The sequence below is a fragment of the Pinus tabuliformis genome, chromosome 3_2, assembly GCF_031772625.1.
Source record: "Pinus tabuliformis cultivar Carrire ecotype Pingquan chromosome 3_2, CPIR1, whole genome shotgun sequence".
NCBI classification, from domain to species: Eukaryota; Viridiplantae; Streptophyta; class Pinopsida; order Pinales; family Pinaceae; genus Pinus; species Pinus tabuliformis.
Genome location: NC_142302.1, coordinates 979,749,250 through 979,775,095, shown reverse-complemented (window position 1 = coordinate 979,775,095; position 25,846 = coordinate 979,749,250).

Sequence of the window (25,846 nt, the reverse complement as noted above, 5' to 3'; positions counted from 1 at the left end):
CATGGACAAATGAATGCCGTTTTTGGTTGGTCGGCAGGTAGAATATTGATTTGATTATAGCCCGAAAAACCATCCATGAAGGAAAACATTTCACTTCCGGCACAATCATCAATAATTTGATCGATATAAGGCGTAGGATAGTTGTCTTTTGGACAAGCTCGATTGATATCCCTATAGTCGATACAGATTCTTATTGTTCCTTGTTTCTTATTGACCGGAACAATATTCGATACCCAATCCGTTAACGGGATCGGATAAATGAAACCTGCTTTCAACAGCTTTTCGACTTCTGCTTTAATCGCAGCCGCTTTTCGAGGGTGAATCTGACGCAACCGTTGCCGGACGGGTTTAGCATCCGGGTAGGTTTTTATTTCATGAACAACAATGGCAGGATCGATTCCCGGCATTTCCTCGTAAGACCAGGCAAACACATCGCGGAATTCTTGGAATAGGGCCTTGTAAGTTTGGATTTCATCTTCTGTACATGCGGCACCTATATGAATGTTCTCCTCAATTCCGGGCTTCACTGAAATATCAATGGGAATAGTACGAGAAATATTCCCTAAATTCAACTCTGAATCAGAATGTTTCGTTGGATCCTGAGCGTCTTTGACATATTCAGCGGTAAAGATAGATGAAAAATCATTTTCAAATGCATCATCCTTAGGTAAAAACGAAGATCTGTGATGGAGATCCTCCCATGGTAGATCGTCTACACTTAGGATTTCGCGAAGTTGTTCGTCAGATGACACGACTTCGGGAAACGCTATCCGTTCTAAGGTTGAGGTGAAAAGTGATTCTTCACTGACCACATTCATTTGGTCGATCTCGGTTGAATGAGAGTCGGTAAAAGACATGAGAGCTTCATAAGCAATTTCATATGGACTCAAGGCATAGCATCACCGAATGAGTCTATCTCAGAGTCAGATGGGACAATCCAAGGATCATCATAAATAATGTTTTCTGATGTAATCATATGAATTGTTGCAAATGAAGGTTCTACGCTGAGTGGAGGGAGAGGAAAAGTTCCCAGTAAACCGGAATCCTTAACTAAACCTACACCAACGTCCCTATAAGGGATTGTCGTCTTACCGACATGCTGGATACTCTCTGAAGAGGCTGGGTCGGATGAAAAGTATGTCAGCTGATCAATAGTCACGATCTTACCGTTATGTGGAAACTTAATTACTCTGAAGACCGATGAAACGACCGCTGTCATAGCATATGACCAACTTCGACCCAAAAGAAGGTTGTAGTCTAGAGGGGCATCAACCACTTCCACATCCAGACTAACGGTTTTACCTTCTACCCCTATAGGCAATTCCTGTAGAATACCAAACGGACGGAACCCACGGCCATCAAAGGCCTTAAGGATGGTGGGGGATTGGTTCAACGAAGGAGAACCAAGGGATCTCCAACATTGAATCGACATAATACACGTAGAAGCTCCCTCATCAATCACAGTCCTATGAATAGGCCTGTTTTTGACTATCACTGGAATTTGGAAAGCCATTTGATGGGGGAGACGCGGTGTACTATTTTCTAGATCGAAGATTATTAGATTCAGGTCCTGAACATCAACAGCTCCTATAGCCGACAAAAGCAATTTTCGTTGTGCTGGGCATGATTGCAGCACTTCTAACGCCGACATTGCTGAGGGTGAAACAGCTAAGTCCTCAACAATGTTGTAATTCTGGGCGCTCTCGCATGTGGATTGAAAGCAGACCTTCGAAGTACACCCTTGGCGGGCGGTTTAATTACTAAGTCTGGGTTAGGTTTCTCGATCTGTAGTGGATCGGAACCAGGAGCTGAGGTTGATGGGTTAGAGTGAGAAGATTCTGCTTCCTTACCATCAACAGGATTCTTACTACCATAATCTTGCGATCGAGTCGCAATCCTCACATGAGACATCATCAAAATGGGTTCTTCACTGGCATTCGAGGAAGAACCTATCATCTTATTCTCCTGCTCCGGAAATGGATTTTTTAACACAGCAGGAGTGGGAGAACCTTTGACTATTTTACATATAGAGTCTCTGCACTATTTAATGATCATCTTCATCTCTGACGATGACACTCTTCAATCGACTGCGAAGATCTGAACAATGTTATGGATCACAGAAGTCTTTCTATTTTCACAACCTCTGCCCGATGAGGGAAATCTCTCGTAAAATGATCCTCTTCACAAATAAGACAAGGATATCGAGGTTTGCGCTTTTCGTCATTGGTTTCCGACTTTTCGGTTTTCTCCTTCGGAGCCTTGTCTGCTTTAGCCTTCTTCTTTCCTTTCTTCTTTCCGCTGTTTTTTGATTTGGCCGTAGATGACTCTACAGCGTGAATATCGGCGGTAAGTTCAGGAGAAGACTCTCCTGTCGGGGAATCGGGCAAAGTGATAATAGGAGTAGTTGAAGCCTTGGAAGACTTCTTCTTGCTCTTTGTATTCACGATACCAATCATACCATCAGCGGCATGAGATCCCGAAGGAGCAGCAGCGATTTGATTCGACTTTGGAAGATCCGGAATCTTCTCGTGTAATGTACCCGACTGAGTGTAAACTAAGTCAAGGTATTGTGCCTGAGCAATGACTTGCTCCTCAGTAACTACTCCGGCCTTAGCTACATCTTCAGTAATCCTCGGTAATAATGATTTAACAAACCATTCAGCTAAGATTTGGTCCGGGATAAAAACTTTCACTAGCCTTCTTCGACGTCTCCACTCATGAATGTGATCAGAAATATACGTGGAGGTTGATTGTTTTAGTGAAGTTAATAACTCCGTGCCGTTATCGTATCTGACCGGCAACTGAAAGTGAGTTAAGAACGAGGTAGCTAACTGGCTAAAATTGTAAAAAGAGGCCCGTGGTAACTCAATGTACCACTTGGCCGCGAGACCAATGAGTGTACGCTGGAAAAGACGTAAGCGGATCGAATCATCCGAGATAGAATTTGAAGCACACCAGAGGTGGTAAGTCATCACATGATTGGACGGATCCTCTCCAGACTTACCTTCGAACTTGGGTATATCGCTGGGCAACTTATTTGGCATTGGCGGCCAGAACGAAAGATATTGAATTGGATCGTTCGTTAGGCGCGTCAAGTCTGGTAAATCCAAAGTTGCGATAAACGGTAACTGCCGGTTAGGATCTCTAAAACTCTGGGTCACAATACCGGCCCCAGGAGGAGGATATCCAGGATAACTAGGAACAGGAGTCGCATTTGGGATATTATATCCTCCTGGAAAACCAGGATTAACCGGACCGTACTGGGGTTGCTGAGGTTGTTGATAAGTGTACCCAGGATACGGTTGATACTGGTAAACCAGTTGTTGGACAGCTTGCCCAGGTTGGTACTGTCCCTGGTACGGAGGTTGAACAAATTGAGGTTGAGTAGTGACAACCGTACTTATACCAGGCTGGCCTACAGGCATCTGGACCGTGGTTTGAATCGTAGATCCAGACAACGGTAAAGATGTCTGAGGAGTGGTTACAGAGACAGTAGAAACCGGAGCCGTCGATACTCCAGAAGTAAGTATGGTAGATGTGGCGGTAGTTGCAGCAGCCGTTTGAGATGGAGTACTAGGTGCAATTGGCGGCTGAGTAACTACCGAAGTTACAGAAGTTTGAACACTTGACTGGACAGGTTGCGGTTGCTGGGGTGGACCAGAAACTACGGGTTGTCCAGCTTGAGGTACCGACTGTATACTTGGCTGCAACATCTGTTGACCCTGTGACGGATCCCACACTAACATTCCGGGGTATTGACCCGTAACAGGTTGAGGATACTGAGATCCATAGCCGGATTGAGGATAGGATTGATAATTGTAAGGTGCAGTTCCCATACCTTGACCATATGATTGACCTTGAGGTGGTTGATAACCTTGACCTGAGTATTGACCTTGAGGTTGATAACCTTGAGGTAAATACGGGTACTGGGGTTGACCTTGACCTTGAGGTTGGTACCCTTGAGGTTGATACCCTTGGGGTTGATACCCTTGGGGTTGCCATCCTTGAGGTTGCCATCCTTGAGGTTGATATTGATACTGAGGTTGACCTTGGGGTACATATTGAGGCTGGGGTTGACCTTGAGGTATGTATTGCCCCATAGGAGCGTACTGACCTTGAGGTTCCCCCCAGACACGAATGAAGTACCTTGAGGTTGCCCCCTAGGCATTAACTGAGGCTGCCCCCCAGGCGGTAATTGGCCACCTTGAGGTTGGGAAACGGGAACTGAACCTGACATCATGTAAATGTCTCCTACACCCAATGGTATATTACCACTGTTTCCAACTAATAACCCATGATCAACGGGTTGAGGAGATGCCCCCGCAAAGGTACCAGAAAGAGATTGATACCCAGTGGGAACAGAAGGACCGCCGTGTAAGAAAGATTCAGGACTTTGTGTAAACACGGACGACTGACCAGACATATTTACAGGAGTATGAATACCTCCAGGTGGAAAAGGAGTACGAGGTGTGGAAAAACCTAGCCCAAAGTTGTCTAAATAATTGGTTAACGAAAGGTACCAAGTAGTACTTCTAGGAGGACTGTAAAAGATAGATTCACGCTCCCTTAGATCAAGGGTAAGTTGATCTTCAGGATTAGAGACGCCTATTTCTTCCTCTGGAGCAAGTTCTTCGATAGCAATCAAACCAGTAGGAAGATTTTCGGTGATAATTCTTTCTATTCTTGGTGAATCAGGAACACTGGAAGTCGGAGTAACAGGTTCAGATATTTCTGGTTCTTCGCCTGTATCACTAGCAGACGAAAAACTACCAACAAGCTCAGAAACTGTAACAGCTTCGGGATTATAACCTGTCTCTAAACTTTGGTAATCTGGATGGACCACCAAGGAAGATTCTCCTTCTTCAGGTGAACCTACTCTACTGCCACTAGGAGGAGTTACAAGGACCTTTAAACCTTCTATATTACCTGGGTTGTCTCGAGGAGGTGATCCCCTAAGCCTACGGGATCTTCTCAACAATTCGGCCACAGAAACAACTTCAGGAGACTGGCCCCGAAGTCTACGGGACTGTCTCGGTAATTCCGCCACAGCTAAAAACTTTTAACTACTACACACGAAAACAAAATAAAATTTCAAATCAAACCACCTAAAGTCTCTAAAGAACCAAACAAATTTGAATCACACGCCTAAAGAATCTAGGGCGTCAAACCAAACACAAACAGTAGCCTTCCAGACCGAAAGCGCTAGTTGGTGATGAAGCCCAACATCGCTGGATTCAGTACAGAAGTGGCGGGTGGAACAGTTACCCCGACAACCTGCTTAATGAATAGACTGGACCAAGTTCCTCCACTTTAACCGTCTCGAGTGAAGTGAACCCCCCAGAAAATCCAAGTGAGTCTAGCCGACGTCTGCTCCAGGTACAGTGGGACCTTCCCTCCACCGTCACCTCGGTAGAATCCTAAAGATAATGGTCACTAAGGTTACCAACCGCAACAAATGCACCTGGGGGAACAGTCTAACTCCGACAGCACGCAAGGGCAGAGTAGCAAGCTCAATCCCCTTGCCGGCTCCTTGACAATAATCCAAGGTTTACCGACAAGTGACCCCTGGCTCCTCGACAATGGTTAATCCGAGGTTTACCGTTTGTAATACGTGCGTGTCTGGCGTCGTTCCCAACGAGGGGGGATTGATCCCCTCACTGGTTCGGACACGAGCTCGTGCTTCTCCTTTAAGAGGAGCTTTCCCAGAGTACAAGTGAGACAATTGGATTTATTCTATCACAAGATAAGCTACTTGTTTGGTTTTGTTGTCTTGGAGAGTTAATTACTCACCTACTCCAAGACACTAGCTTGATCTAAATTGGTGTTTCAGAGCCCTAGTAAATAAAAGTTACTACGTCGATTTTACTTTAAGCGTTAATTTTATGGTTTTTCTTTAAAGACAAAGGGTAGTGGAAGTGAAACCAATGGTGTGTAGACTCGACTCAAACCACTACAAAGATGCACCTAAGATGATTTACGCTACTTTCCTTTTTCAATGAAATTCTTAACTAAGAGAGTTGAGAGAATGCAAATTTTAGAGAAAACAACTTCCTTAGAAAAGACAATCAAAGAAACAATTCTCTTTTTCTTTTCAAGCATGCAAACATGACCACTCTTTACGTGCACGAAAAACTCTTTTCTTTCAAAACTTTTCAAAGCTACTTGAAACAAACTTTTCAAAGGAGATGTTTTTGTATTTTCTCTTTTAATAAAGCATATAAACCTATCTTAACAAAAAACAATTTCAAAAGATATAAAATCTATGAAAACTTGACTCACAAGAAAATCAAAAGAGAAATTACTCTAAGCAAACCTAACAAGGCAAAAGCTCACAAAGATGATTCTAGGTTGTTTTACTTGATCAAAATCAAATCAAGGACTAGCTAATGCAGAATCAAAAGACTAGTCAAAACAAAACTCAAATCTTTTTGTTCTTTTGTAAAATGGAATTCAAGACTTAAACAATAAGCACTTCGAAATTGGCCCAAGAGACAACTCAATGGTAAGTTGCTCTCACAGGTAGACTTTATGACAGGTCTAACTTCTTAGAATGCTGACAAAACCAGAGAGATCTAAGGCTTGACAACTTCTACCGCCAAAGTCACTACAAGACCTACTCAAAAATCAAACCCTAGGGCTTATACTTCGATGAAATCCACTAAAACACTCAATGCTATCGAAACAAGTTCAGATGAAGATCTTTGACAAGGGACTAATGAATCTGGGCAGTAAAAACTAAGAAAAAACAAAATCTAAGAGCAAAAATGCAAAAAATGGAATTCTCTCAAATTTTAGCAGGGGACGCAGGCAACCCGTTAGCACAGGTGCGGGCCCGCTCTGTGCACACAGCAAAAGTGCGTCCAGGGACGCACTGTGCAGCACTCAGAGGGTGCGTCCTACTGAAAAACTCAAGAAAAATCAAAATAAAACTAATCCTAAGCTAACCCACCCAAAGACAAAGTCACAGAGCCAAAACCAGAAAAATAAACCAATTTTCTCAAAGCAAAGTTCACACAAAGGAAAAGACTTTTCTCATCAATGGAATCCCCAGTATGGTCGCCAATTTGTCACACGGAATCAGTCAATGGTGCGGACACAACTGACCTTCCTAGAAGTCTAAGACATTCTAATGACAAACAAAACAAACTAGAGCTATCCTTCTCTAAACATGCATCATGATATGAGAAATCAAGTGTTTTGTTCTTACCTTTGTCCAAACGCTGTTGTAGAAGTCCAAGCTTTGTTGATCTGGATGAGCTCCTCCTTTTCTCCAAAACCTGCGATCACCAACAGTCAAACAATTAAATAACACCTGATTATAACATAAAACAAAGCATATTCAACATATAGACCAAGGAGTACATGAAATAACTCACAAACAACAAGTTATTGAGAAGAATGGACCAATTTGCATTAAAGGTAATCAAAAGGAACCATTACAACCTGAGCCTTGGTGTTGTGCAAGCTCCTTCCAGGGTCCACAAGAGTCTTCCTTTACTTTGACAAAGCTCACCCACTTCCAAATAGAACAAGCAAAGATGGAAATCTCTCCTCACAAGCTTCTAAATGGGAGTCCTAATTCCTGCAGCATTTACCCTTAGAAATGTATAGCTTTCAACCTCCCTTCCTTCTGGCCCAATGCCTATATTTATAGTGCTCAAGAGGAAGTTAATCAGGTCCACCATCAATGGGATAATCCCCTCTTTGGATGGGATAGCTCCCCTATTGATGGGATAAGTTCCTCTTTGGTAGGAGTGCATGAACCATCTGGAGGCGCTCAATACACGTCGAACAACCTTCTAGAATGCTCTAGAAATAACCACAAGTGACTTTTTAAAGATGAAACTTGCGCATTTTAACCTTTTCAAGGGGACGCACCTGCACCTTTACATACAGAGCGTCCAAAGACGCAGCTTTTGTGAACCTTGGGTGCGTCCCCGCAGGTAAGGTTGAGAGAACCTGCGTCCCCAGAGATAAATACATTTTGAAAGGCTTTCTCTCTTTTTTGGAGTTTGACATGGAGAGCAGAGGCATAAGACTTGCCTAAGAGGGTAGTATGACTGTTGATAGAGTCATCTTAACTGTAAATAGTCATGGTGACATTTTTTAGTGTAACAAGGGGGACATTCAAAATGTATACAGATCATTCCACGCTGAAATACTTGGTCAATAAGCCTGTGTTGGGGGGGTGCATATGCAGATGGATTTTATTGTTCCAAGAATACAATTTTGAAGTTGTTGTAAAACCTGGATGATTGAACGCAAGACCAGATTACTTGTCGCACATTAAGACAGGAGAGGAGCCTACTAGTCTGGAGGAAGGATTACCTGATGCACATCTCTTTGCTATGTGCGTAACAGATGGAAATTTTGAAGATATAATCCACTTTCTCATGATTGGAACTACGCCAAAAGAATACTTCGTCCAACAGAAGAAGGAACTAGTGGTATGCATGACAGATTTCTCTGTCATTGCGGGGCACCTATATAAGATGGGGAATGATGAGATACTATGAAGGTATGTACCTAAATTTGAACGAAGAAATATCCTCGTGGACACTCATGGGGGCGCTGCGGGAGGACATTATGCAGGGAGAGCGAACATGCAAAAGATTCTCTGCACAGGGTTATGGTGGTCGACCCTTCATCAAGATTCAAAAGCACATTGCAAGGCTTGTGATGTATGTCAAAGAACAGGTAAACCATCACGAAGGGATGAGATGCCTTTGAATCTGAAAATGACATTGCAACCCTTTGAAAAGTGGGCGATCAACTTTGTAGGACCTATGAAACCTCAAGGAAAAACGGGCATGAGATATATTATCACTGCGATAGAGTACCTGACTGTTGGGTAGAAGCACAACCAGTAAAAGATTGCACGACCACCACAACTGCAAAGTTTATGTTTGAACACGTATTGACATGATTTGGATGTCTGAAGATCTTGATGAGCGACCACGATACACATTTCCTGAACGAGACGATCAGCGCGCTGACATAAGAGTTTCAAGTGTATCATCAGAAAAGCACACCGTATCACCCAGAAGATAATGGAACATTAGAAGTGTTTAACAAAGTACTGGAGACTGCATTGACCAAGGTATGCAATGCACAACGAAGTGATTGGGACCTGCTCGTACTTGCAGTATTATGGGCTTATAGGACAACATGTAAGAAATTGATGGGATAGACACCTTTTCGGCTAGTCTATGGAGTGGAAGCCGTAATTCCGATGGAATACATCGTGCCTAGTCTGTGCATAGTAGCACTCATAGGTATGATGGACCATGGAGCCCTGGAGGAGAGGCTTGCGTAGTTGGCGCGAAAAGACCTGACACGATCGACATATTAAGTTACGCACCTTCAAGGTGAATTATTTGGTGTTACTGTATGATAATAAGTTTGATAAATTCCCGAGAAAATTCAGAATGCATTGGTTGGGACTGTATGTTATTAAGGAAGTCACAGATGGAGGCGCGGTACAGTTGGTAAATAAAAATGGAGAACCTTTCCTAGGAAAAGTGAATGGCAATCGGTTGAAGCCATACACAGGTGGTATCGCTATTTGACTACCAGACAGAAGCACAGTCTTAGCGCTCCAAGCAGCTAAAAGGAGGCGTAAGACTATAAACAAGTTCAAGGAAGCAGTTCAGCAACAACAATTTTTGAACAGCGCGTCCAGGAAGTGCAACAAGCAGCTGCTCAGTGCGCTGCCAGTCTTGCAGCAGTCTAGGCAGAGTTGGGAGGTCTCTGCGTGAAGATCTCCGCACCAACAGAGTGACTCGAGGGAGAGTCATGGTGTTTGTGTTGGGGGCCTATTGGGCATGGGATCCCCCAAGGGAAGTTTTGGGGCTAAAAGCCCAGATTTTGGTTAAAAGTTGTAAATCCGATGTAAAGACTCCACATTTTGTGGGCACAAAGGGTGAAGTTGTAAATGAGTCATAGGGTTGTTTGCCCTTAGTTTTGTAATGTAATGTTGGCTTTAGAGATCTACCCATGTTCTGTGGACCATGGGATTATATAAATAGAGTGAGGCTCTAAGTAAGTGAATAGAATCATGGAGTCAATAGAAGAATTGAGTCTTGTCTGAAGTGTAGAGTAGGAGAAGGCTCTGCAGTTGAGTGCGCAAAGGCCTAGTAGTCCGTAGTTGAGTGTGCAGACCCATGCAACTGAGTGCACAAGGCAAGTCGAGTCTATAACCATTGAAGCTTTAATAAAGAGAAGCTTCGCATTAATTCTGTGTATCTATTTCCTATTTTATGCTTTGAGTATATTGGGTATGAATTGAATTTCCACTGTTTATATGATGTGCGAACATATATGATTGTGGTGATTAAGTAAATATGAGATAAAGTGTCTGTTTATGCGAAGTTAACTAACATTTGTAAGAACATAAGTAAGATACATGGTGTAAATTAGAGAAATAACTTAGATTGCTACCATAAGCAGTGCGAAAGCACCTCATCCTCTGGTGAGGGTTACACGAAGGTGGTTATAATAGGTTGAGAAGGTATCACAAGTCAAGATAGTGCGCGAAGTGACCTGCACAAAGGTATTCACAGTTGGACTAAATCGACCCCTCAGACATCTCGACGGTGCAGAAACTTTGTTCCAACATCCCCCCATATTGCTTCGGGTGAGACTTGCAAGGAAACTACTGTGGGGCACAAATTGCTCAAGTAAGTATGAAAACATGTAGAATCACGCTTGCTCATTCTTAGACAAATTCTGGGCATTAGTCACATGGATCTTCAACTGATGAGCCAACAACTCTGACTAGTTGAATGGATTTCCATCACTCACCAACTAGTCTAGTACAATTACCCAACCTTCAAGAAAGTTTTATGTGTTCTCTTGATCATATATTCTGCATGCGAAGATGACCAAGAACTAATAAGCCTTCATGAGAGACTTTGTCTTGTAAACATGATTTAGTGTATGTTTGAACTTTGACAGCTCTTTCACCCAACGCTTGACGATATCTCTAGTATTCACAAAGCTATGGGTGGCATAGAAAAGTGTGTCCATGCGCTTCACTGGCTGAGGTAAATGATACATCTGCTAAAATTTCTCTGCCCTAAATGTGGCAAGCTCTATCCCGCTGGCACTGCTCAATGTCATAGTCTTTGGATCTGTGTATGAGATAATCCAGCTGATAATATTAATATATGGGAAGGCGTGATACCTGCATGCAACCTTGTATAGTTCTGACGGTGGATACTAAGGTAAACCTGTTGATCCTCTAAGTATTCGTTTAAGTCCTATGTAAAAGTATCCTTGATTTTCTTCCATGTCAATGTTGTGTTGGAATTATGGTACAGGTGTTGTCCTTGATGAAAACCCACTCATAGGTCAGTTCAAATTTGATAAAGGGAAACTCACACTGTAATAGGTCATTTCAGAGGTAACAGGGTGATGGTATAGAAGAACAGGATGATGGGACAAAGGACTACAGATCAAGATCAAGAAATTGAAGAAAAAGAACTTTTTAAGTTATTTTAAGTTGTATTTGTAGGTTCACCTAGTGAAAGTAGCGTATACAAGTGGGTTCATAGAAAAAGAGAGCGTATACATATGCACACACTTTCACATAAGGAAAAGCGCGTATGAGATGGAAAATTAAGGTTAAAAGAATACCAAGGGTCAATACCATGGTATTAGCCCGCATTATTGAGTGGAGTAATGATTATTTTATCCCGTCCAAGAATACCACAGGTTCTAAGTGTTGTTTTGGTCTGAGGTATTGGGAAAGGCTAAAACTATATAAGGAGGAGAAGATCAAAGGGCCAAGTGTGCAAGTAAAAGGTTTTTTCATGAATACTTCTATCTGAAGTAAATTTTATGTTGTAAGGGCTATGGTTATGATATGATCTGAAGTATCTTGTGCACCTTTGGATACAATGTTGGATTAGATTCATGAAACCTGAAATGAATTATCATTGTATGATCTGATAATTGTTGGGCTAGATCTGAATGCTAAAGCATGTTTTATCCTGTAAATGTTATGATCTGGGTATGACTGAAGTCTGGAATAGATGTGAAGTTATAAGTTATTATTTGGATATCTATACGCTAGTTCGCCTTAGTGAAGGCACATATACATGCTGGTTTGACTCTTCAAAGCAACGTATGCAAAAGAAAATCCTGTTGTTCAGAGATGATTGATCTATTTGATCAGTGCTGCTATTTTACCGCTGTCTGTCAATGATGTCTTCATTAGATTTGAAAGTAGAAATGAATGTATAAGGAGATTGAGTCTGATTGATTAATTGATTAAGTGAGAAGGGCGATCTTTGTCGTTGTCTGTTTAGAACTCTGCAATTTCACAATAGATATTCAAAATGCTACTGGTTGGTACAATTTTGATTCAGAGGTTTTTATGATTCAAAAGTTTTGGAGGTATACGCAGGTTTGGTTAAAGGAAATAGAATATACATGTAGGTTGGATTCACTGAAGTAGCATATACATTCTAACATATGATTTTTGAGGTTGCAATTGGTTCTAGTTGATGATGCAGGTTTTTGGGTTCAGCACAGTGTTCTGGTGACAACGATCTGACTGTTCAGATTGACTGCTTGTTGGTAGATGCAATTATTGCAGTGGTGATTGTTTTTGAGCTTCAATGTTACTAATCGGTCTAGTATGAAAATTTGATGAAACATGGCCTTCACATTGTGTTGTTATGTACCAAGAGTATCCAATATGAAAATTTATGAAACATGGTCCCTAGAGAAAGAGTGAAGGTAGTAGCCTTCTGTAGGTTGGCACCTATGTACTAGTAAATATATTAGCCAGTACAACAGCTAGGGGGTTGGAGCTCCATTCTAGTAGAAGCTGGAAAATGAGAGAAGGTTGTAGCCTTCAATAGGTAGATGGTTGCGTACTAGAAAAGTTTGCACTAGTACTGTCTAGTCAATTTAACGTTTTAAATTGCTCTACATAAATTATCAATCCGGGTATCGTAAACTGATGAAGTGTGGTGCACCATATGTGCTTAGTTAACCTTTTTCTTACTTCATTTTTATAGTTTTTGTTTTTTTTTGGGGTTTTGTTCTTGTTGATCTCCTAAAGTATTTAATGCAAATGGAAATCCTATTCTAAGGTCTTAAGAATACTTTTAAAGGCCAAGTATGGATGTATATTTCAAGAAAAGGTCTATGTCCCTAATGGTAACTTCCAAAACTTAGCACTTCAAAAGGTCTTAAAACATGTTATTGATGGAATTAATACTTAAACAAAAGTGTAAGTATGCAGCTACTTCAATCAAGCAAAAGATGAAATACTGATAATGAAATCATTGTCTCTGGTGTTTGTTTAAATACGAAAATAAAAATTAAGCTATTGCACTCAAAGAAATCAAAAATTGCAAGGAAAGTAAAACTAAAATCAAATTACACATTCATAATTCGATCCCTCGCCAGTAGTCCCACTATGGCTTTCGGAGGTAACCATCAATGATATGAGCTATTTAATATCTAATTGCAGAAAAGTAAAACTAAAATCAGATCACATCAATCCATAGTCTGACCCCTCGCCAGTTAGTCTCGCTATGGATTTCGGAGGTAATCATCAACAACTTGAGCAATCTGATATCTAATTGCAGAAAAGTAAACTTAAAATCAAATCACATCAATTCATAGTCTGACCCCTCGCCAGTTAGTCTCGCTATGGCTTTCGGAGGTAATAATCAAAAACTTGAGCAATTTGATATCTAATTGCAGAAAAGTAAACTTAAAATCAAATCACATCAATTGATAGTCTGACCCCTCGCCAGTTAGTCTCGCTATGGCTTTCGGAGGTAATCATCAACAACTTGAGCAATCCAATATCTAATTCCAGAAAAGTAAACTTAAAATCAAATCACATCAATCCATAGTCTGACCCCTTGTCAGTTAGTCTTGCTATGGCTTTCGGAGGTAATCATCAACAACTTTAGCAATATTATATCTAAACTAACTAACAAATCAAATGAATAAGACTGAAATCAAAGCATAACTGAAATTGAAAAGCTAAAAAAAAACAAAGTTAGCAGAGAGGTAAATGTCATGTCACTATTTGATGCAAAAACATATAAAGAAAAACTAATCTATAATCAATTGGTTGAACACATTTACATGAATTAAAATTGCATGAATGGAAAATCTAATTTATCAAACTTGAAAGAAATCAAATAACATAATGAAATCAAATCAAAATTACAAAATGAAATCTACTCTACCTTACATTCTAATATGCTCCATGACATCTACTTCACATCTCCTTTCATGTTGAGAACATCAAAGCTTTATTCAAATTCTTCAAAATTACAAAGTACAACAAAGCTCTCCAAAGCTTTCCAAAGCCATCTCACAAGCTAACAAGCTTAAGAACTAACAAGCTAAGACTCACAAGCTAAAAGACTAACAAATGAAGGAGAGAGATATCCTATTTATACAAAAAGATGAGAAGCCATCTCATTAATGAGAGTCCATGAATCTCTCCCTCTACCTCTAGAGTCCTAATCAAAGTAGGAACTGATATGACACATGTCTTCTTAGAGTTACAATATAATTAGGAGATGTGACACATATCCTCATGATCCCATGATTATTTCCACTCAAATTCGAATTTGGTCTTAGAGTGCTATCTAGAAGCCTCCTTTCAACCTACACATGTCAACAATTTCAACCCATTTGTTAGGTATAAGCATATGCACATTATTTTCTAAGTTTTAACCAAAAATTCACTTAAAAGGCTTAGAATTAATAAATATTGGAAAAACATAAATGTGGTCCAATGATAATGAGAGTGGGATGAATGTGGTGACATAGTAGTGAAATGGAGATGAAATGGAGGTGATATAATGGACATAATAGTGAAAGTGTAATGGAAATGAATGACATTTTCAAGACTCAACATACCCCCCAACTGAATCTATTGCATGTCCTCATGCAATATATATTACATTAACTCTTTTGATCCTTGAGCTTTGGATTAATTTTGCATGATATCATTTGATAACTTCATATTTTTGCAAAGTGTTTTACTTGAATTGCAACATGGTTGGTTCTTGTGTTACAACCTATTTTTTGTTGTTGTTGTTGTTGTTGCATTCTATTTTTATCTTTGAACTTTGCATAATGATATTTTGATTATTGTTGAAAATTACATCTTTATTGGATTGCATGATGGTTGGTTCTTGTGTGACAACCATGATTTTGTTTGCATCCATTTTATCCTTTAGGCACTTCTTCAGAAGCCAATGTATGCTCATAATAACAATGTAATAGTTAATATATGTTGGAAGTATGTGGGCTCTTGAGTATGGTATGGACATGACAAGATATGAATATGAATGTATTTCCCCCTCAACTGATGGTATTGGCAATTTTATGAAATGAGGAAGAAAAATGTTTTTCCAAACAATTATCATTCTAGCTTTTTATGGAATTATATGGCCAAAAGTTAGAAAATGATGTACCTTAACTTACCCTTTGGAATGGATGAGTTGTATGTGTGGTGGCTGCAAAATTCTGATCATATTATTCTTCAAGTGGCTGAACAAGAGGAGTCATGGATAAAGAGTTAAGATGACTTTTTATTGCTTCTACTAAAACTTGTTGAATCTACTCCAAAATGCTGCAAATAATAGTCTTCATGTATTCAAAACTCATTGGCACAATTCCTACTATGTGAAAAGATGTTTTGATGTCGAACATAGTAGGAAATTTTTGACTTAGTGGCCATTAATGGATGCCACTAGTCAACACGAGAACTCTCACCATTGATGACAATGAGAGTCAAGATGCCCAAACACATCTTGCTAGGTACGAATGATTTTTCCGATGTCGAGTCACCTAGAAGATCTGACGAACAAGGGACATTAATGTATTCCCATTGTTTGTCAGCATGAGGACTTTCCATTAAGGCATGCAAGCCTCAAGGTGTTTTTACAAAGAACTTAGACTCAAAGGACTATGGACTCAACAATTTTCATTGAAGCAGGGCTTATTTGAGGAATGAAAATGACAAGAAATGGAAGATGAAAATGGAAGATGGCAATGGAGAACAGAAATGGCAATGGGCAATAAGCATGTGAATGAGCCTCTTGCTTTTATTTGTGGGTTATGAATGGACAAAAAGAGATGGAAAGTGTATGTGAATATAAATGGAAAATATGGAGGAAAATGAGATGAATGGTTTATTATGAAGTATGGATGTGATGGAGACAATAGTATCTGAAAGTTTTTCAAGTGTTTGGATCTGATTTTGCATCTGCATATTTCCTCTTTGTTGTTTATCATCCTCTTATGAAACAAATTGGTCTCTTAGAGAGACACCATTCTCTTGTAGTCACTTGTCCTTCCTCCTAGAAGCTGCAAAAAAAACTAATACTTCTTCTGCAATGGGATGTAAGATTATCAAAGGAGAGGGGTGATCAATCTCTCTAGTTATGATATTTACGCACAAAACTAAGAATTTGTATTAATGAAACAAGTTCTCAAAGGAAAAATCAAAAGAATTTATACCTGCTTTGGAATTGGTCTTTAGCTGTAGAATGTCGATGGTTTCTGTAGCTAAAAATCTTGAATAAAAAGTTAGCCATTCATCTTTCATCATTAGTCCAAAATTAATCAATACCTTCAGAAAAGTGAGAAAATAACTAATTCATTTCATTGATTCAAAATTATTATTTTTTATTGACATGTGGCGACTTAGTGATAACACACAACTGGACTTCCCTTTGACCGGGGTCTTTTTCATCGAATTGGATCAAATGAATAGGACACCATCCATATACTGACATTTCCCTAGCTACCCATGTGGCTTGGTTTGCTTGATGACACTTGCAACCTAGAGTTTAACAAAAACAGCTGCGGAAAGTTGAACCAGCTGCAGAAAGTTGAATCAGCTGCAGAAAGTGGCTGAAATAGTCAACCATCAGTTTTACACATATTTTGGATACTTGTGTCGTGCATAGCTTTTTATCTCTTCTGCACTTTCTTGTGGAGTTTCTGCAACCTTAAAAGTGAGTGATTCATCTTTAAAACGGAGATTTTCAGTTGAAACAAAACCAATCAAAATGATATTGATCCCTTCTCTAACTGAAAATGCCAATGTTACTACACAATAAGCCCCGGGTTTCCCATACAAACAGCAGATAAATTCTGATAAATAATCAAGGATACCAAGGTCATGCTTGATAATAACATCGCTGTCTGGCCTGAGCAAGGACTGGACTATTTGTGCAGCTTCATGCTGCAACATTACGCTGTTTTGAATCCAAGTATGCATTTGCAACTCTCTGTAATTCTCCACCAGAAGGATTTACTACATTAATTTTCAATTTGAAGTGGTTTCATGACATCAGATGTGAATTGAGTGTGCGTATGTAAATCATAGATTTTTTCTTTTTTGGTGCAATAAATGCCTAACAATTGATTGAAACTTCGGTTGATCTTCTGCACTTTGTATGACACTCCATATCTACAAGATCTGGTTTCAATAAACTTAGCCAGCATGGGTATTAAACCTTGTTTTCCCTGTTCCATTTTCTCCCAACATTTAACCAGAAGTAACGTAACAGGAATAGATGGGTGGTAGCAACTTCATGGGTCAGAGAGTCGTGTTTCTTCAAACACCTACGACGTGTCGTGTTCAAACTATTCCTTGGTCATTTAATAGAAATCATTTTTTTTCATGCATTCAATGACATGGTGGATGACCTGGCAGCCAAGGAAATCGGATCTGAGCGGATTTCTCAAAGAAATCGAAATATGGCCACAACTGTTAAAAAAACACTGTTTTTTTTCACGCGGCAGGCAAAAAGAGACTCCAAAGAACCGAGGATATCTCCCAAACCGCCATGAATTTCTAAAAACCATTTTTGGGTTATCTAATTGACCCTGCTGGTGAAAAAACACATGTTTTATTTTTTCCAAATTCACCTCCGTTTGGCCAAATTGTGCTCTCAAAGTTTGACATTTTTCTCTGTTTACGTTTTTCTGAGTTAATGTTTTCACTGTTCTGCATTTTATGAATTTGTTGCATTCGGCCTTCTGGGTTTCATTTGTTGTGTAGTGGCTCTTGAGGTTAGCTATTTACCTGATACGGGAACAACTCTTTTCTCTACTAGTTTATTAACAAAGAAACCATAGAGGAAATGTCAAACGATGACGCCCAACCCACGGGTTGCTAAACAATTGCTGTAGTGGTTGTTTTTAATTTATAATGGTACCTTGGATTTTTTAAAACAACGATTTAATAATTTTGTTGAAGCTTGCAGCTTAGATTGTTTATATCGCAGGTTTTGGAAACGGTGGAAATCTAAGGGGCAGCAATGTTTGTATTGAGTTCATTGATTTATTTTCTGGTTAGGACAATGCCGAGGCCCTTTAACATGGATCTACAAATTTGCATTCACCTTCTTATTGTTACCTAATCGTTTAATATTCGAACCCTTGTTTTTTTTTTTTTCACATATACAGTGCATTTTTTTTTTTTTTTATGTTGTAGCTTTGTTTCAAGGCGAAGGCTTGAACAGGGATGCAGATTTCTTGTTGAGGCCATAGTGAGAGCTAGGATTCAAGATAGCCATAAATTGTTGTTTTGTTTTTTTTTTTTTCTCTAAAATTGTAAATTTTTATAAGAAGGATTAATGATTTTCAATTTCAGGCAGCAAAGACTTCAAGGAAAACATGCTAAAAACATGACTTTGACTGAGGTCTTAGGCTGGTTTTTTATTGATCTAAGTTGGGTGAATAGGATAGGATCCATTTCGGGAAAATTCTGGAGATGCCCATGTGGTCGATTTCTTCATTGGATGTCTGTAACCTGCTAAACCTTGAAATCAACTGCGGAATTCTCGACTAGCTGCGGAATCAGGCCACATTCCGCAGCTAAGTTGCAAAACCTTATTAAAACTGGATACAGTGTTTTGAGGACCACTACAGACCATAACCAGTCAATCTTGGACAATTTGAACCTATCAAAGCAGTTGGGTTTCATTTATATATATATATATATTGAATCAACTGAAATGATGAAGTTTATTTTGTCTCATTTTTATTTTTATTTGTTTCTCTTTTTTTTTTTTACATAACAATTCTTTTTCTGATCGTCCAGATCACACAAAGTGCAGGAGGAGAGCATACTCAAGAATTATTAAATTTTTTTTTAGATGTAAGAAATAAGGTCTCCTAATTACACTTCCCCGGCAACGGTGCCAAAATGTCTAGTCAATTTAATGTCTTAAATTTCTCTACATAAATTATCAATCCGGGTATCATAAACTGATGAAGTGTGGTGCATAATACGTGCTTAGTTAACCTTTTTCTTACTTCGTTGTTTTATAGTTTTTGTTTTGTTTTGGGGTTTTGTTCTTGTTGATCTCCTAAAGTATCTAATGCAAATGGAAATCCTATTCTAAGGTCTTAAGAATACTTTTAAAGGCCAAGTATGGATGTAGATTTCATGACAAGGTCTATGTCCCTAATGGTAACTTCCAAAACTTAGCACTTCAAAAGATCTTAAAACATGTTATTGATGGAATTAGTACTTAAACAAAAGTATAAGTATGCAGTTACTTCAATCAAGCAAAAGATGAAATACTGATCATGAAATCACTGTCTCTGCTGTTTGTCTAAATATGGAAATAAAAGTTAAGCTATTGCACTCAAAGAAATAAAAAATTGCAAGGAAAGTAAAACTAAAATCAAATTACACATTCATAATTCGATCCCTCGCCAGTAGTCCCGCTATGGCTTTCAGAGGTAACCGTCAATGATATGAGCAATTTAATATCTAATTGCAGAAAAGTAAAACTAAAATCAGATCACATCAATTCATAGTCTGACCTCTCGCCAGTTAGTCTCGCTATGGATTTCGGAGGTAATCATCAACAACTTGAGCAATCTGATATCTAATTGCAGAAAAGTAAACTTAAAATCAAATCACATCAATTCATAGTCTGACCCCTCACCAGTTAGTTTCGCTATGGCTTTCGGAGGTAATCATCAACACCTTGAGCAATCTGATATCTAATTGTAGAAAAGTAAACTTAAATCAAATCACATCAATTCATAGTCTGACCCCTTGCCAGTTAGTCTCGCTATGGCTTTCGGAGGTAATTATCAACAACTTGAGCAATCTGATATCTAATTGCAGAAAAATAAACTTAAAATCAAATCCCATCAATTCATAGTATGACCCCTCACCAATTAGTCTCGCTATGGCTTTCGGAGGTAATCATCAATAACTTGAGAAATATGATATATAAACTAACTAACAAAGCAAATGAATAAGACTAAAATCAAAGCGTAACTGAAATTGAAAAGCTAAAAAAAACAAAGTCAGCAGAGAGGTAAATCTCATGTCACTATTTGATGCAAAAACATATAAAGAAAAACTAATCTACAATCAACCTGTTGAACACACTTACATGAATTAAAATTGCGTGAATGGAAAATCTAATTTATCAAACTTGAAAGCAATCAAATAACATAATGAAATCAAAGCAAAATTACAAAATGAAATCTACTCTACCTTACATTCTAATGTGCTCCATGACATCTACTTCACATCTCCTTCCATGTTGAGAACATCAAAACTTTATTCAAATTCTTCAAAATTACAAAGTACAACAAAGCTCTCCAAAGCTTTCCAAAGCCATCTCACAAGCTAACAAGCTTAAGAACTAACAAGCTAAGACTCACAAGCTAAAAGACTAACAAATGAAGGAGAGAGATCTCCTATTTATACAAAAATATGAGAAGCCATCTCATTAATGAGAGTCCATGAATCTCTCCCTCTACCTCTAGAGTCCTAATCAAAATAGGAACTAATAAGACACATGTCTTCTTAGAGTTACAATATAATTAGGAGATGTGACACATATCCTCATGATCCCATGATTCTTTCCACTCAAATTCGAATTTGGTCTTAGAGTGCCACATAAGGGTCTTCTAGGAGCCTCCTTTCAACCTACACATGTCAACAATCTCAACCCATTTGTTAGGTATAAGCATATGCACATTATTTTCTAATTTTTAACCACAAATTCACTTAAAAGGTTTAGAATTAATAAAGATTGGAAAAAGATAAATGTGGCCCAATGATAATGAGAGTGGGATGAATGTGGTGACATAGTAGTGAAATGGAGGTGATATAATGGACATAATAGTGAAAGTGTAATGGAAATGAATGACATTTTCAAGACTCAACAAGTACAAAACTTTTAAACACTTTGTATTATAAGAAGATTGAAGACTGAGACGAAAGCAACATTGGTTTTTTTTCCCACATTGGGTTTCCACCTAAAAAATCTTGGTGTTCATGTGCTGCTTATGTGTGTTGATTTATTTTTTTCTTATTGCATCTGTTTACTATTGAATGAATCACACTTTGATTAAAGACTATGAATTAGCTACTTATTACATATATGCCGGTTTCATTCTTTCTAATTGTGGACATACGCTAGTTGGTTTCAGTAAAGTAGCATATACTATTTGAAAAGGAAAATCATAATTGTGAAAGTTAAAATACTGATTCAGGCCCCCCCCTCTCAACATTTTTTCCTAGCAATTGGAATCAGAGCAGATCCTTTAGAAGAAGCTTGATCGCTTGAAGGGATATCTCTCAAGATGAACAATCATGAAGGTATGGGATCTATCAGACCACCACTATTCAACGGAAATAACTTAGCATATTAGAAGATAAGAACTAGAGCCTATCTTCACTCACTTGGAGATGATGTTTGGGAAATTGTGGAAGGAGGATATCAATATCCAACAACAGTCCCCATAGATCTAGCAAAAACTAAAGCATATGAAAACAATGCCAAAACAGTCAATGCATTATTGGGAATTCTATCAGAATCAAAATTCGTCAAAGTCACGCAGCTCAACAAATCCAAAACAATATGGGACAAAATCATTTAGAGATATGAAGGAGACTCCTAGGTAAAATGTGCTAAGCTCCAAACTCTCAGAATTTAGTATGAAACTCTCAAGATGCATAGTGATGAAAGTATTGCTAGTTATTTTTTACGAGCATATGAGATTGTAAATTGTATGAAGAATTTAGGTGAAGAAATAAAGGAGGCTACTTTAGTAGAGAAAATTTTGAGATCTTTGTCCTCTAAATTTGAGTCAAAAGTATCTACCATAGAAGAGAAGTAGGATCTTCAATCTATTACTGTTGTTCAACTTCATGGAATTTTAATTGCTTTCTAAATGAGGAAATGAGGTCCATCAGATATTAGAGAAGCCGCTTTCAAAGCTTCAACAAAGGGAAAAGAAAAGGAATATCTCAAGGAATCAGGATATATTTTAGAAGAAGATGAGGTAAACTTTGTAAAGAAGCTTCAACGGGGTTCCGGAAGATTCATAGGTAAGCTTCCATTCAAATGTTTTTCTTGTGGTAGAGTTGGCCATTATGCTGCTAAATGTCCTCATAAAGATAATCATGAAAAAGGAAAGGAGTCTACAAAAGGTAATAGAAAATAGTTTGTTAATAGAAGAAGTTATTATACTCATGAAGATAGTGATGGCTTGTCTAATAGTGATGAAGATGAATCTGAACAATATTTTAAACTACTCATGGCTTATGAAAATGATGATTTTATGGATGCCTTAGAAGAGGAAGATTTTCTTGAAGAAATCACTAAACTTAAAATCTATTTGGAACAAAAGAATATGGTCATAGAAACTTTGATGTATCAACTCACTGAAAGAGAAAAGCACAATGAAAAATTAGAATGTGATGTAGTGGGTCTAAGAAAAGAACTTGAGAAGACAAAATCTCTTAATATTAGATTTTATAAAGGATCATAAAACTTATATGAAATCATAAAGGTTCAACATTCTCTGCTTATAAAGAGTGGTCTTAGATTCACTGGAGAAACATCCCAACCAAAAAATCCTTCAGTCAACACCAAAAGCTATCTTGATGCAGAAAAAACTAGTGGAAAATGTGTCAATCCTTAGCAAAAGCCTAAAGGTACTCCCTAGGTAAATCATGCTCATTTTACTCCAAGGGTGAACATCAATAGAAGCACCAATCAAAAGGTGAACAACACCAAAATATTTTATGATCAATTAAATTTTTTCTTTAATGGACAATGTTTCTCATGCGATAAATTTGGTCATAAAACTGCTCAATGTGTTGCTTAAAAGACTATCATGACTAGAGAAGCAAGAAAACAAAGGAGCATGACAGGAATCAAGAAAATATCTTATAATAAGTTTTCTCCTCTTTAGAATGAAATGGAATGTTCATTTTGCATAACTTTGGTCATGAAGAATCTGAATGCAGGAGCAAATTTTGACCAACAATTCAAAAGGAAAAAGCATCATCAAATTCCAAGCTATGGAAAAGGAAGGAATTTCAGTTAGAAAGATGCGGCATATCTCTATTTGCATAAGGAAAAGAAAATCAGTGGTACATTGATAGTAGATTCTCTAAACACATGATAGGTGATAAAGATAAACTCCTTTCTTACAAATCTTTAGAAAAGGAAAAGAATGTCTCTTTTGGAAATGACACACCCACTGTCATTAAGGGTAAGAGTTCTACTTATTTAAATGAAAATGTTAAAGCTGAAAGTGTTATGTATGTTGATGGTTTAATGAATAACTTGTTGAGTGTTAGTCAAATGTGTGATCAAGGAAATGAAGTTGTATTTTGATCAAAAGAATGTGTGGTTCGTGAGCTTGACATAGGAAAGACCATAATAAAAGGTACAAGAGTGCCTAGCAATCTATATATACTAAAAGGAGGTCAAGAACAATGCTATCTAAGAAAAACAAAAGAGAATTGGTTATGGCATAAAATATTGGGGCATCTAAGCTTTTGTCAAATAAGAAAAGCATGCAGGTTCAAGGCAATTCGTGATCTTCCAGATGCCAACATCCCAAAAAATATCATCTGAAAACCATGACAATTCGGTAAGCAAACCAGAGTTCATTTCAATGTCAAGGAAGGATTATCATGTAAGCCTCTTGAACTCATTCATACTAATTTGTGTGGGCCAACAAGGAAAAAGTCACATATTGGAGAAGAATACTTCATTTTATTAATTGATGATTTTCCTAGAATGTGCTGGAATGGTTTACTAAAGCATAAAGATGAAGCATTTGAAAAGTTTAAAGCCTTAAAATCTTTAGTTGAAAATAAATTATATCTAAAAATCAAATGTCTCAGATCTGATCAAGGAGGAGAATTCATATAAGATGATTTTTTTGAATTTTGTGAACAACATGGAATAAAAAGACAGTTCTCTGTTGCCAGAACTCCTCAACAAAATGGCATGGTGGAAAGAATGAATAGAATAGTTCAGCAAATGGCTCGAGCTATGCGTCATGAATCTAGAACTCTTGCCACCTTTTGGGGTGACGCTGCACATACTACTGTAAATATTCTCAACAAAGCTCATGTTTGGGTAAATAGTGATCAAACTCCATATGTGTTATCTGGAAATCTAGTGTCCACTCGGAGCTGCTAGTCCCACTAAGACTGGTAGCTATTTTAGAAACAAACAAACTAAAACTACTTTCGCTTTCCTTTATGAGAAGTAGATAAGAGGGGAACAAAGGACACCAACCTTAGTCTTGCGCTTGGTTGCTTGCTTGGTTCTTCTCCCTTCTGATAGATCCTTGCCGCTTTTCCTTCGTCTGCCCAGCTTCAAAGAGCGCATGTGGAATCAAAGCAGCATAATACTATCGAAGAACAGAGATATACAATCATAAACAATATAGGACCAGATATATATTGACCACACAAATGCATATATCATCAAACATACAAGAATGTGGAGGAAATCTTGAATAACTTTATTAATATCAAGAGTAGCAAAGAGGATTACAACCAATTGTTCTGACCCAGTGTCATCCTCCCAGAATGAAAGCCCTTCTTCACCTCATGAAAAGCTTAGATCACCCAACACTATGATATTCCACCAAGAAACCAACAACACTTCCTTACAAGATACAAAATTCCAGCCTTTGGATATCTGGGATGCGGGATCCATATATAGATGATTGTAGGGGGGTGAGTCAGCTTCTGGGATTTTGATTAGTGTCCTCTCTCTGATAGTTCTTGATTCCACTTGGAGATTGATGATCTCTTACTCATCCCTGGGCGAATTCAGAGAGGCAAGTGTCACAGGAGAAGTTTCTGGAAGATTCCATGACGATCCACCTTGCAAACTTTCTCTGCCATTTGTCTACTCTCACCCATCGCACCCTACAGAAGGGATTTCTAGTATGCATTGCACCCTTTACACTGAGAAAGTGAGATGCATCGCACCCTCTGCACTGGGCAGTCTATATGGTCCAACTTTGACCAGTTCTGAGCAGTTTTCTGTGGAGAACTTCTGGGAGATGATATAATCAGTTGACTTTGTTTCTTTAGGGTGTGAAGCAACAAATTTAGGGACTTAGGAGCCCTTTGTTTATGGACATGTATGATTGGGGTTGCAGTGCCCAAAAATGTCTATAAGAGTTTCCCCCTAAAGCATGAGGTCGTTAATCTTTTGATGTCGGGTGAAATGCTTTATCATGAGGATCCGAAGTTTTTTCGAGTTGGAAGGTGACCTATAATAAGATACAATACAATACATTATATTCATAATATTTTTCATGATCTAGCTGAGGCGGGAATTCCCATGCTTAGCTTTATAAATTCATTTTCATGTACAGAAGACAGACAACCGTCTGTGTGGTAGACTCATGATTCTGATAGAGTCATCATCCTTTGATTCGGATGATCATCTGTGCAACAATGATTTACATTTGATGTCTTTATTTTTCCCGAATATATCGCAGCCCGGATGGATGAAACTAGATCCAGGGTCTTCAAACTCGTCCA